A 12,204-nucleotide genomic window follows, 5' to 3' on the forward strand; every position below is an offset into this window, starting at 1 on the left:
CTGGGGTTTTGCTATTACTTTGCATTTTGAACCTCATAAGGAAGCTCCCCTTTAGCGCATGGCTGGCCATCCCTCACTATATCCTACACCTTTCTCTGCTGCACATCCTGGCTTATAACAGAGTTTGGTGGAGATCCAACAGTAGCACACAACACAGTTTGGAACAGCCTTGTTTAGAGACTCCTGACAGGACAGAACCAAATCAAGTATTGCTCAACATAATGCGTTGCTTTCCCACTGCTCCATACACCTTTGAGAGATGCAGATAAAATTTGCATAAGTACATTAAGATGGATGGATGGAACTGAGTGCATCACTGCAGCAGGTCAGGTAGGGTAATAACAGAGTTCTCTGACTAATCAAACACTGCATAGAGTTGCACAGTGTACATCAGAACATCAGAACATCACAACTCAGCTATTGTGTCCTGGATATCATAAACAGACATGCCTGTTACACCGCTGCCTTTGACATTCAGCATCCTGACCTCTGTGGCATTACAGAAGTAAAACAGAGCATGTGTCCAGGTTAGAAGGCAGGTGATTAATCAGTAATAGGGAGACAGCAAACATTAATCCAAGTGACACTCTGCTGTTGTCACTGCTGAATGTCTCCCATCATGCTCAGGACATGTTAGGGCACACATGACTGACGTCTCCATGGGCAACAGCAGATACACTGTTAGTGGGCATTTAAAGGTAACATCTTCACATGTCTGGTTAGGAAGCCAGATGGTTTGTAACACTCAGCCATCTGGGACGTCGTCTTTGGAAACAGTTTGTTATGTATAAGCACTTCCAATGAATACTTGGCAGGTGATTCGGATGCCACATTTGTCTGTCACCATCTACCACAGGCCAACTTCAGATCGCTTCCAGAATTGTCCCACCTACAGCAAAGCTAAATGGAATATATGATTCAATGTAAATAAGGGGGAGTCCTATATCCTTCCCAAGCTAATGTATAGACATCTAAAACAAAACCCAGCCTGCCTCATGCCCATGTCTGAGTATAATTAACTGCAGTCATATAGGCTCAGCCCTCATAATGACTCATGAAGAGGTTAGCGAGGGTTAAGGTTGAACAGCCACTCTCATTCGTCCTCCTCCGTCTCACTGCCCTGCCAAGGCAAATAGAAGTGTCCCTGGCAGCACTCTCCTCCATGTCATTACTCAGGCTGCAGATAACAGGCACTTCATTAGGACAAAGGCCTGTCAATGCTGGGCTTGTCGCTTAACCAGCGTGACTCCCTGTGACCGAACGCCGATTTGAGCTGCTCGACTGGAGGGAGCTGACCTTTCTGTAGTGAGCTTGAAGGGCTGCACTGGTGCTCGCTACTGTCACTTGAAGATTATGACTTTGCGGCAATATTGCTGACCAATCTGACATGGCTGCTAATGACAGGAAAGATAGAGAAGCGAAGATCCAGGATATATACACAATATATATACACAAACCATAATTTTTCTTTAGTTTTGTCACTGAGCTGCACAGCAGCACAGCTGCAGAGAGTAACAAAGCACACATTAAAAAAAAACACATTAAAAGCACTCTGCAGCAGAAGACACACTGAGTCAGAAAGGACATCTGTTCTTTTGTTGCACAAAAAGAGCAAGTTTGTTAGTATTCAGCAGCGGTTCCACCAACCAACCCCCCTTTCTTTGCTCCTGATGTCTCCTACACACTACAGCTGCATTATTCCCTCTTATTAAAAGATTGAGGTGATTGCAGAAGAGAAAGGCAGTACTGAAATTTCTAATTAATAATAATAAACCATTTCCTTGCAGAATAGGAGCTTTGACATGTTTGAACAGGACTGGGCGACCAGGTGTGACCCTGTTTACACAGCTCCCAGTCCTGCTTAGTTACAATTATTAGACAAATGTGCCCAGAATCGTCGGTCCCAAAAAGAGACACAAAAAAAAGAATAGAAAAAAAGAATATAATATTCATAAATTATGATAAAAAGGAAGGACTGAAGGATTTCTCCTATTAGAAGGATGCTGTAGCTTAATGTTGAACCAAGTAGAGGAGCTCATTGTGGCTTGGACAAGAGAAGGTGTGCGCAGTACGGACGCATAGTTTATCTCTGATCTGCTCTATCTATATATGGAACAGATCAGAGGATCTGTCCTACAACATAGCATGAACATTTGTGTTTCTTAGTTATATTTATTATCTTTAGGTATCCTTGAAATAGTATGTATAATATGTGACTCCACATATGTATCTCTACCTGTGAATCAGTCACATGCAGAGCTTTACGGTTCCTGTTGCCAACAAGCGTCTCACAGACTTCCTGAAACAAAATCAGAGACTTGAAAGAATTAAAAAGATGTTTCTGACATGCCTCTGACTGAAAAGAACACAGCAGTTCAGCAGTTCTCCAATATCGTAAGATTCCCCTGAGTACAATGGGCACTTTCTTTTCAGATTAATCATTAAAATGGTCTCCATGTCAACGCAAGAGCACAGACCATTAATAAAAGATTGTATCACTTCATAGTGAGAGGAGTGGAAACATGATGCCATTGAATGTGTGTGTGTGTGTGTGAGAGAGAGAGAGAGAGAGAGAGCAGTGTGAGGCTAAAGGTACAGAGAGCCCTGGGGTGATTTCTTTGCTTTGCTTCCATAAGCAGATCACATTCTTTTGTCCCAGAAGACCGAGTGATGGCGCTGGTTAATATGTCAGACCACTTCTGCCTTCTGACCGACCTGCTGAAGTTCAAGTCCTGACCCTGCCGCTTCAGCTGGGAACGGGAGCACGCGTGGGGCAAACCACAACCACTTACGGCTAATATGGAGCTTTCAATAAAATTAGCTGTAAATCAAGTCTGAGTCTGCTTTGAATTAATCAATGTAGCAGAACCTTTAAATGAAATGTGTTTTCTCATGTGCACTTAATAGCATGAGGTGATTAAACAGATCAATGCAGTTTAATAATCTGACTTTTTCAACGTTCCTTAAAAATGTATTTTAGAATAGATAACAGATTATTAAATGTACTGTAATTTTATACCACACTATAAAAATGATTGTAGCTAAACAATTAAATGAAGACAATAAGATTTAACCTCCTCCATCAGTATTTGGCTATATTTATTGATCTACGCCAAGAAATCAGTGCTTTAAAACACTAAAGGAATTCTCAATAAACATTCAATCGAAACAGCAGCTGATCAGGTGTGTCAGACAGGACTTTGAGGTGTTTTATATACAACTGAAAACATGCATTAGTAGATTTTAATGTATTTATTTGCTATGATCTGAGGAGGCTGATGAGAAGAATATATGATTGCAAAGGAAAGAATAAAGGCAAACCTAAAACAATACAGGAAAAAAAAAGTCTCAGCAAAAAAATGACCCATCTCCCTCAGGTGTGTAACTAAATGATCGGCATATGGTCACACATAACATATCAGTGTAGCAGCGATGGCAGCTCCTAAAAGAGGGTTATTATCTTATATTATGCTGCTCTAGGCGACAGAGGAGACCCTGAAGATGTAACAGAGTGTGACAGAATATCACAAGATTAAAACGCTCCAGACTATTCTGAAATCATCAATCCCAGACGCTAAAGGGTCAGGATGACATAAACATGACAATGTCAGAGGAATGTCCTGAGGAACACTGGGGAAAAGATAAATCATAGCACATTCTTACAATTTAACAAATACTGACTGTGAAAGTCAAACACACACAGAATACACAGGTTTCTTTTTTTCTAGTTGTTCCACATAAGATATGCACTGATTTAATGGGCTACAGCTGTACAGTAATGAGTCTCTGTAGAAGACGATGCTGTGAACCAGGGAAACAGTGTGCAGCCCAGTCTCATAAGGAGAAAAGTGGGCCATCAAAACACAATGGGAATGTGCAAGGATTTGTCCCAGAAATGGGAGGAATCAGGAGAATACGTAAAGCCAAAGAGAGTCGAGGATGGAGCGATATGGATAATTGCTTTTTAAAGCTTCTCCACGGCAGAGATAGTCTGAATGGGTGAAATGTGAGTTGGCATCTAAAAGAGGAGTTCATGAGAGTAGAATATTCCATTCAACCAACTTCAGATTCATCTCTTTAAGATTGCTGAGAAGATTATTTATATCTGATATGTTCCATTCTCAGCACTGTACTTTCACACAAATAGAAACTCTGATGATGAGCTGAAGTCTCCAGAACAGGACAATAACAATACAACAATAACAACAACAATAGCAACGTGACTTTATCCAATATGTGATAGGAGGGTGAACCACTTAATGCCTAAAGATACAGGACGTGAAGTAATTACAGGAGAAAAGGCTGAATGTAGTCCACTTTAAAATTATAATGAAGTCCTGTTAAGAAAAGGCTGAAGATGTATTTATATTAGTCACAGCAGCGGAACGTCTCTGAACTACTTTTATTGCATATTTAAAAAAAGTAATGGAGCCGACTATAAATCCAAAAACCATGATTACAGCAGGATCACCTTCAACATTATGGCTGCATATTGGTGAATAATTGTGTAAATAACAACAATCACCTCACACCCTGCAGACCTGGATGCTGTCTTTACTGGAATTAATATCATAAAATTGGAAAAGGGGCACTAAGAGAACATACTAATACTGAAAACACTGTTAATATAAATAAAACCTACAGAAACAGACTGGTACCAATAATTTAAACGTCTACAAAACTGAAGTAGAAATGAACTGGCAGGAAGAACACACAGCCAGAAAAACTGAAAAACAACAAGCAACACACTGGCTTCCAAAACAAACAGGCAACTGAAGACTTAAAATGACTAGTAAATCACTTTTTTAGCTGAACAACAACAAATGTAAAGTGGAAATGGCTGGACCAACAATGGGCCAACAACCTATTCTTTCATTTATTTCTGAGGGCATGTAAGATTTGGTGTATTAACAGAAAGGATCACATCAACTGAATGGGAAAAAAAAACTTTTTGTGAATATAGAACAAGGACGTCATGGAGGAGTGGTAGCATTCATAAGCATTGACTGTTAATTATAAAGAGTCACTGAAAACACTGTACAACACACAGTAACAGGATGTACCCTGACCACCTGAAATATCTTGTGGAGAGTTGTTTGCAGCATGTTCCTAAACATTTCTGTGGCTTCCTGCAGGCGTGAGGTAATAAACACATTTCTCAATGAGGATTTCTGACTTAGTCCACTGGCCCACCAGTGATGGTTTTCATTGCCAGTATGACTCAAATAGTTACTCTCTTGCATCTCTCTGATGTGTTTTTTTTTTTTAAATATAACCTCTTTAAACTAGAAAGTGCAGAAAATTTATCACAAAAACGACAGAAAAATAAAATGTCCCAGTTTTTGGCAGCTATATACATCTCTGGTTACCATATATTTTCTCATCTTGGAGTTGTTCCCCTAATGCGCAACATTTACTAAAAAGTGTGACAAATTCCCCCAAAACAGAATGAGCAGCAGCACAATTGGTGTCATGCTTGGGATTAGCATATAAACAATGCTTCATTTTTTGGCATTTGAACAGCTCTGGTGGTGATGCACCAGTTCAGTCTACCCCAATGTAGTAAAAGGCTGACGGGCAATGACTCAGTGCAGCTGATTTGGACTATATCTACCCCCCCTCTCTTTCAGACCTGAACTTTATTCTTATGCACCGTTAACCTCGGAGAGAGGAGTGTGCAGTTTCACAGCATGCAGTATTATCATCATAATCATAAGTGCATCTAGGTTTAGCCCTCAGTCATGACGCACTTTATCAGACATGCACATTCGAGTTGCTGGCAAAGAATCATTCACACAGTGTCTAATGTCTGCTGTTTAACAGTGAAATAGCCATAAGCACTGCTTTGTGTATTTCTTGGCAAAGGCAGCTGTTTAGTGCCTGCAAGCCTTTGGTGGTGTTTTATACATGCATTTAAGAACAGACCCCTTAAGAAAGTACGACACTGTTTGCTGTTGGAGTCTGCACTACATGATTACTGTAGTACACTACCTATAACTGTTTTCAGGTTGTAACTCTCCCCATGTGTGCTCCAGCCCAGGGCTTATGGCGTTCACTGATTTTCAGGCAGTCTTAACCGCTGGTTCCATCTTTATATGTACCCATGCAGCGAGTCTTATAGTTCCAGTGTCATGCACCTTTTTGGCATGATAATGAGCTGATAAAGAGAACAGCTTCCGTCTGAGGTAGATTAGTGACTGATGAACTCTCACCATCAATCTGCATTATAATATTTCAGCTTGTTCATCTTTGGCTTAAAGTCTAGATTCTGGGTAATAACACTACACACCTACCCTTTACTAACCCCTAACTACAGCATTTAAAAGGACAAAAATGTAAATCAATTCAATTTTACTAATGTAGCGCTTTTTACAATCACAACTGTCTCAAGGAGCTTTACAGAGTGTGAACCCCCTTTTAGAGCAAGTGTCAGTAAAAACTCCTTTTTAACAGGAAGAAACCTTGAGCAGGACCCGACTCATAAGGGAGAACCTTCTTGCTGACAGTCGGCCGGGTAGAGGAGGAGGAGAAGAGGAAGACAGGACAGAGAGGATGAAGGAGAGAGAGGAGAAGAAGAGGGAAACAGGACAGAGAGGATGAAGGAGAGAGGAACAAACATCAAACATTACAGAGAACAAACATGAGGGTTGTTGATGTTGTCAAGCAAGGTGAAACTATTGTCATCTTGGCAGCAATAGACTGTTTGCAAACATTTTCTTGAAAATTTGCTACACAAACAGATGCCGTTTAAAGCATGGTGTCATCTTTAATAAAGTTGCTGCTGCTGCCTTACACTTAATGGAAAGACTGATAGAGGGAAGGAAGAAAGGGGCTCCAGTACCAGAAAAGTACTCAGATGCAAACTCCTTTTTTACTGTCAAATCTCGATTTCCCCTCTGAGTTCTTGGTCTTTTTCCATTATTACTGCAGAGGGATATTTCCCAGCCGCATCTCCTATTTTTGTCAAGTGGGCTGATTGAATCTGAAGTCACAGGAGAAACCATCAGATGGGAATCATGTCCGATCCTTGTTACATCCACTTAGATAAGGGCAGCAGGTTATTATTCCAATAAATTTGCACACTTATTCTGAAAATGAAGCACACTTCTGTTGTGTTGTGTTTGGATACGTGTGAAGAATGGATTTGCACTACAGATTCAGTTGGACCGCTGTGAGGAACGGCCTCCAGGGCAACATCTACAGAGATTTTAGTTCCTGAGATTCACTCCTCATGTGTCACATTATGTTAGTCTGCTGTCAGGCTACCTTGTCCAAAGCTTGTCTGAAAGCATAAAAGCGCTGTTCACCATAGAGGTGATGACAGACATGGGGTGGTGTTTAATAAATAGCAGAAGAGGAGCGTGGAGTTAAGATAGAGGGCATTTCTGTCGTGTTTCATCACAGGTACAGGAATATAAATGAGGGTGAAAATAGTTCTTTTGTAACAGAGCCGTTTTTTTGTCTGAATGAGCTTTTGTGTTACTGTTTGTATTGTCTGTCAGAAGGGAAGCAACTGAACAACTCGAAAAGCATGGCTGGGACCCACAGACACTGCTTTCTTGTTCTCAGCGACGAGCATGTCTACTGATCACTAATACAATGCCGAGAGTCTCTGTGGACAGAGCATAGCGAGGGTCTCTCACTTTTTGCATAATGAAGAGATGTTCAACACATTATAACTTTTCAGGGGTTTTTCCTTGACTGCAGTAATGCCTGAATCTCAGTGCCTTTGACACACCACATGCTCACTGCAGAATGCTGGAGGCACACTGTATATATATCAGCCAGTCTTACTGTATATGTTACAATTGCCTTTTGTTAGTGGACGAGTTGCTTAAGAAAAGATGCTAAGTGCTCCCCTCTCAGAATCAGCAGCCCTTCAGCTGTTTGAAACATCTCATGTTGAGCCGATGTGCCCTCCGTGGCTCCACTTTACACACTGCATTGTCTTCAGAGCCTCGGGAAAGATCACTTTCTAGTGGTGAATCCAGCCATAAAAATGCAGAGAACTGTTTGGCCCTGCAGACTGGCTGCTTGTGCACACAGGCGTGAAAAGCCCCAGCACTGCCCCTGCGTGTCAACGCACTAATAGATTCCCAAGGGAGATGCGATCTTTTCAATAAATGATTCAGGAAAACATCAGTTTTGTGGAATGCAGCTGTATGTTACAGTTAAGACAGGGTTAAGTCTGGCCAAGGGTAGGTGAGCAAAGTTGTTGCTGACATGCTGAACGGCTGAAGTGAGGATTGAAGTTCACACAGATTAAAGAGATGCAGATTTAGCAGCTATTTAGTCATTTCTACAATCCTTAAATGAATGCATAAAGGTTGTTTTTCATGAGAAAAAATTCATGAGTGTTCATTTAAACACAGCTGTGAATTACTGGATCATAGAAACGAACAGAAGTACTGTATTCATCCCAAGCTGGGAACACAACAACAGCAGCAATATATAGGCACTCAGCATACTAACCACAGCTCTCTAAGGTAAATAAAACAATATATTATTTAGAAGAAAAAATAGACATAAAAATGGATATGCACAAAATTATAAGCAATAAACTATATATGAAAATAAGCTATTGGCATCCAGGAGCAATGGCATTGGTTCAAAAAGGTTCACACGTCTGGCTCCCACTGTCATGTATGTACTATGTTACATAATCCAATGTCTGAAGGTGACAGTATGCATAATTTACAATATGTGGTGTTGCACTAAAGTGCACTACAATCACCTTCAAAGTCAACTAATGCAAGGCTCCGCTTTAATGGGCCATAAATAGGAAATGATCTTATTGGTCACACAGAGCTGATCCACCTACTGGGAAAACAAAGGGTCTTTTCAATGCCGCTGAGTTCTGCAGTGTCCCACAAAACCAGGCTGTCACTGAAAACTTTCAGGGGACACTGAGACAAGTCCTTACACAGGGGGCAACAAAGCCTCATCAACCCAACTCCAATATCCATTTTAGTGTATTCTCAATCAAACATTGGACACAGCACTACAACATAAGACTTCAAATGATATCCGTCCCTGAGTCTTAACTGAGCGCCACTTTTACTGTCTTCGAGACACAACAGTGTTCAGAATAATTTATTTTACACTAGGTTTTTTCTGTGATTATTTCTGATGACAGCCATGAAGGCTTTAACTATAAGCCAAACAGCGAGGCAGGACAAGCTAAAAAGTACCGTTGAGTTGTTGGCTGAGGATTGGGAGTGACAGCTTATTTGAGAGATTTAAAGTGTTGTCACTTATGAAGCTTCAGGGAGGAGTCTCCCCGTCGGCTTATCCTTAGCAGTGTTAGAGCCGAACTGGACATGCTGGAAGTGTTTTGTTGTTATGCTGGAAGCGGGGCCATTTTCGTGGGGACAAATGTAAAAAAAAAAAGGGACATCCACTGAAAAAAAATCTGTGGATTAACACTGACAATGTGTGAGTTCTAATGCTGTACAGTACATCAAAGGCTGAATAAGTAGTCCTGACACAAAATCATATGAGAACACAGCAGACAGCAACAATGGCAGTCAGGTTGTCAAGGTGATTGAAACAGACCAAAATATTTTCTGCACAGTAAACAACAAGTGAACTAAATGTCTGAGCAAAGTATTTGCAGTACAAAGGAAAGTTAAAAGTTAAAATAATAAAAGCTTTTCAATGAGCCTTGAACAAAGAGCAGTGGACACCTCTACAGCCAACCTTGTCTGAGGTTAACCACAAGTAAAAAAAATAAGAGCATAACATAATTGGTTTGCATGCTTAATTGAATGCTAGCATGAGGTGATTAAACAGATCAATGCAGTTTAATAATCTGACTTTTTCAACGTTCCTTAAAAATGTATTTTAGAATAGATAACAGATTATTAAATGTACTGTAATTTTATACCACACTATAAAAATGATTGTAGCTAAACAATTAAATGAAGACAATAAGATTTAACCTCCTCCATCAGTATTTGGCTATATTTATTGATCTACGCCAAGAAATCAGTGCTTTAAAACACTAAAGGAATTCTCAATAAACATTCAATCGAAACAGCAGCTGATCAGGTGTGTCAGACAGGACTTTGAGGTGTTTTATATACAACTGAAAACATGCATTAGTAGATTTTAATGTATTTATTTGCTATGATCTGAGGAGGCTGATGAGAAGAATATATGATTGCAAAGGAAAGAATAAAGGCAAACCTAAAACAATACAGGAAAAAAAAAGTCTCAGCAAAAAAATGACCCATCTCCCTCAGGTGTGTAACTAAATGATCGGCATATGGTCACACATAACATATCAGTGTAGCAGCGATGGCAGCTCCTAAAAGAGGGTTATTATCTTATATTATGCTGCTCTAGGCGACAGAGGAGACCCTGAAGATGTAACAGAGTGTGACAGAATATCACAAGATTAAAACGCTCCAGACTATTCTGAAATCATCAATCCCAGACGCTAAAGGGTCAGGATGACATAAACATGACAATGTCAGAGGAATGTCCTGAGGAACACTGGGGAAAAGATAAATCATAGCACATTCTTACAATTTAACAAATACTGACTGTGAAAGTCAAACACACACAGAATACACAGGTTTCTTTTTTTCTAGTTGTTCCACATAAGATATGCACTGATTTAATGGGCTACAGCTGTACAGTAATGAGTCTCTGTAGAAGACGATGCTGTGAACCAGGGAAACAGTGTGCAGCCCAGTCTCATAAGGAGAAAAGTGGGCCATCAAAACACAATGGGAATGTGCAAGGATTTGTCCCAGAAATGGGAGGAATCAGGAGAATACGTAAAGCCAAAGAGAGTCGAGGATGGAGCGATATGGATAATTGCTTTTTAAAGCTTCTCCACGGCAGAGATAGTCTGAATGGGTGAAATGTGAGTTGGCATCTAAAAGAGGAGTTCATGAGAGTAGAATATTCCATTCAACCAACTTCAGATTCATCTCTTTAAGATTGCTGAGAAGATTATTTATATCTGATATGTTCCATTCTCAGCACTGTACTTTCACACAAATAGAAACTCTGATGATGAGCTGAAGTCTCCAGAACAGGACAATAACAATACAACAATAACAACAACAATAGCAACGTGACTTTATCCAATATGTGATAGGAGGGTGAACCACTTAATGCCTAAAGATACAGGACGTGAAGTAATTACAGGAGAAAAGGCTGAATGTAGTCCACTTTAAAATTATAATGAAGTCCTGTTAAGAAAAGGCTGAAGATGTATTTATATTAGTCACAGCAGCGGAACGTCTCTGAACTACTTTTATTGCATATTTAAAAAAAGTAATGGAGCCGACTATAAATCCAAAAACCATGATTACAGCAGGATCACCTTCAACATTATGGCTGCATATTGGTGAATAATTGTGTAAATAACAACAATCACCTCACACCCTGCAGACCTGGATGCTGTCTTTACTGGAATTAATATCATAAAATTGGAAAAGGGGCACTAAGAGAACATACTAATACTGAAAACACTGTTAATATAAATAAAACCTACAGAAACAGACTGGTACCAATAATTTAAACGTCTACAAAACTGAAGTAGAAATGAACTGGCAGGAAGAACACACAGCCAGAAAAACTGAAAAACAACAAGCAACACACTGGCTTCCAAAACAAACAGGCAACTGAAGACTTAAAATGACTAGTAAATCACTTTTTTAGCTGAACAACAACAAATGTAAAGTGGAAATGGCTGGACCAACAATGGGCCAACAACCTATTCTTTCATTTATTTCTGAGGGCATGTAAGATTTGGTGTATTAACAGAAAGGATCACATCAACTGAATGGGAAAAAAAAACTTTTTGTGAATATAGAACAAGGACGTCATGGAGGAGTGGTAGCATTCATAAGCATTGACTGTTAATTATAAAGAGTCACTGAAAACACTGTACAACACACAGTAACAGGATGTACCCTGACCACCTGAAATATCTTGTGGAGAGTTGTTTGCAGCATGTTCCTAAACATTTCTGTGGCTTCCTGCAGGCGTGAGGTAATAAACACATTTCTCAATGAGGATTTCTGACTTAGTCCACTGGCCCACCAGTGATGGTTTTCATTGCCAGTATGACTCAAATAGTTACTCTCTTGCATCTCTCTGATGTGTTTTTTTTTTTTTAAATATAACCTCTTTAAACTAGAAAGTGCAGAAAATTTATCACAAAAACGACAGAAAAATAAAATGTCC

The 12,204-nt window shown here is 39.8% G+C and overlaps 1 protein-coding gene across 2 annotated transcripts in view; it reads right to left on the minus strand.

The window, feature by feature from the left end:
* frmd5a (FERM domain containing 5a) overlaps positions 1 to 12,204 on the minus strand; it is a 51,042-nt gene that overhangs the window by 13,274 nt on the left and 25,564 nt on the right. The window lies entirely within an intron of this gene.

Source organism: Parambassis ranga, chromosome 19 (assembly GCF_900634625.1).
Source record: "Parambassis ranga chromosome 19, fParRan2.1, whole genome shotgun sequence".
In the NCBI taxonomy this organism is placed as follows: Eukaryota; Metazoa; Chordata; class Actinopteri; family Ambassidae; genus Parambassis; species Parambassis ranga.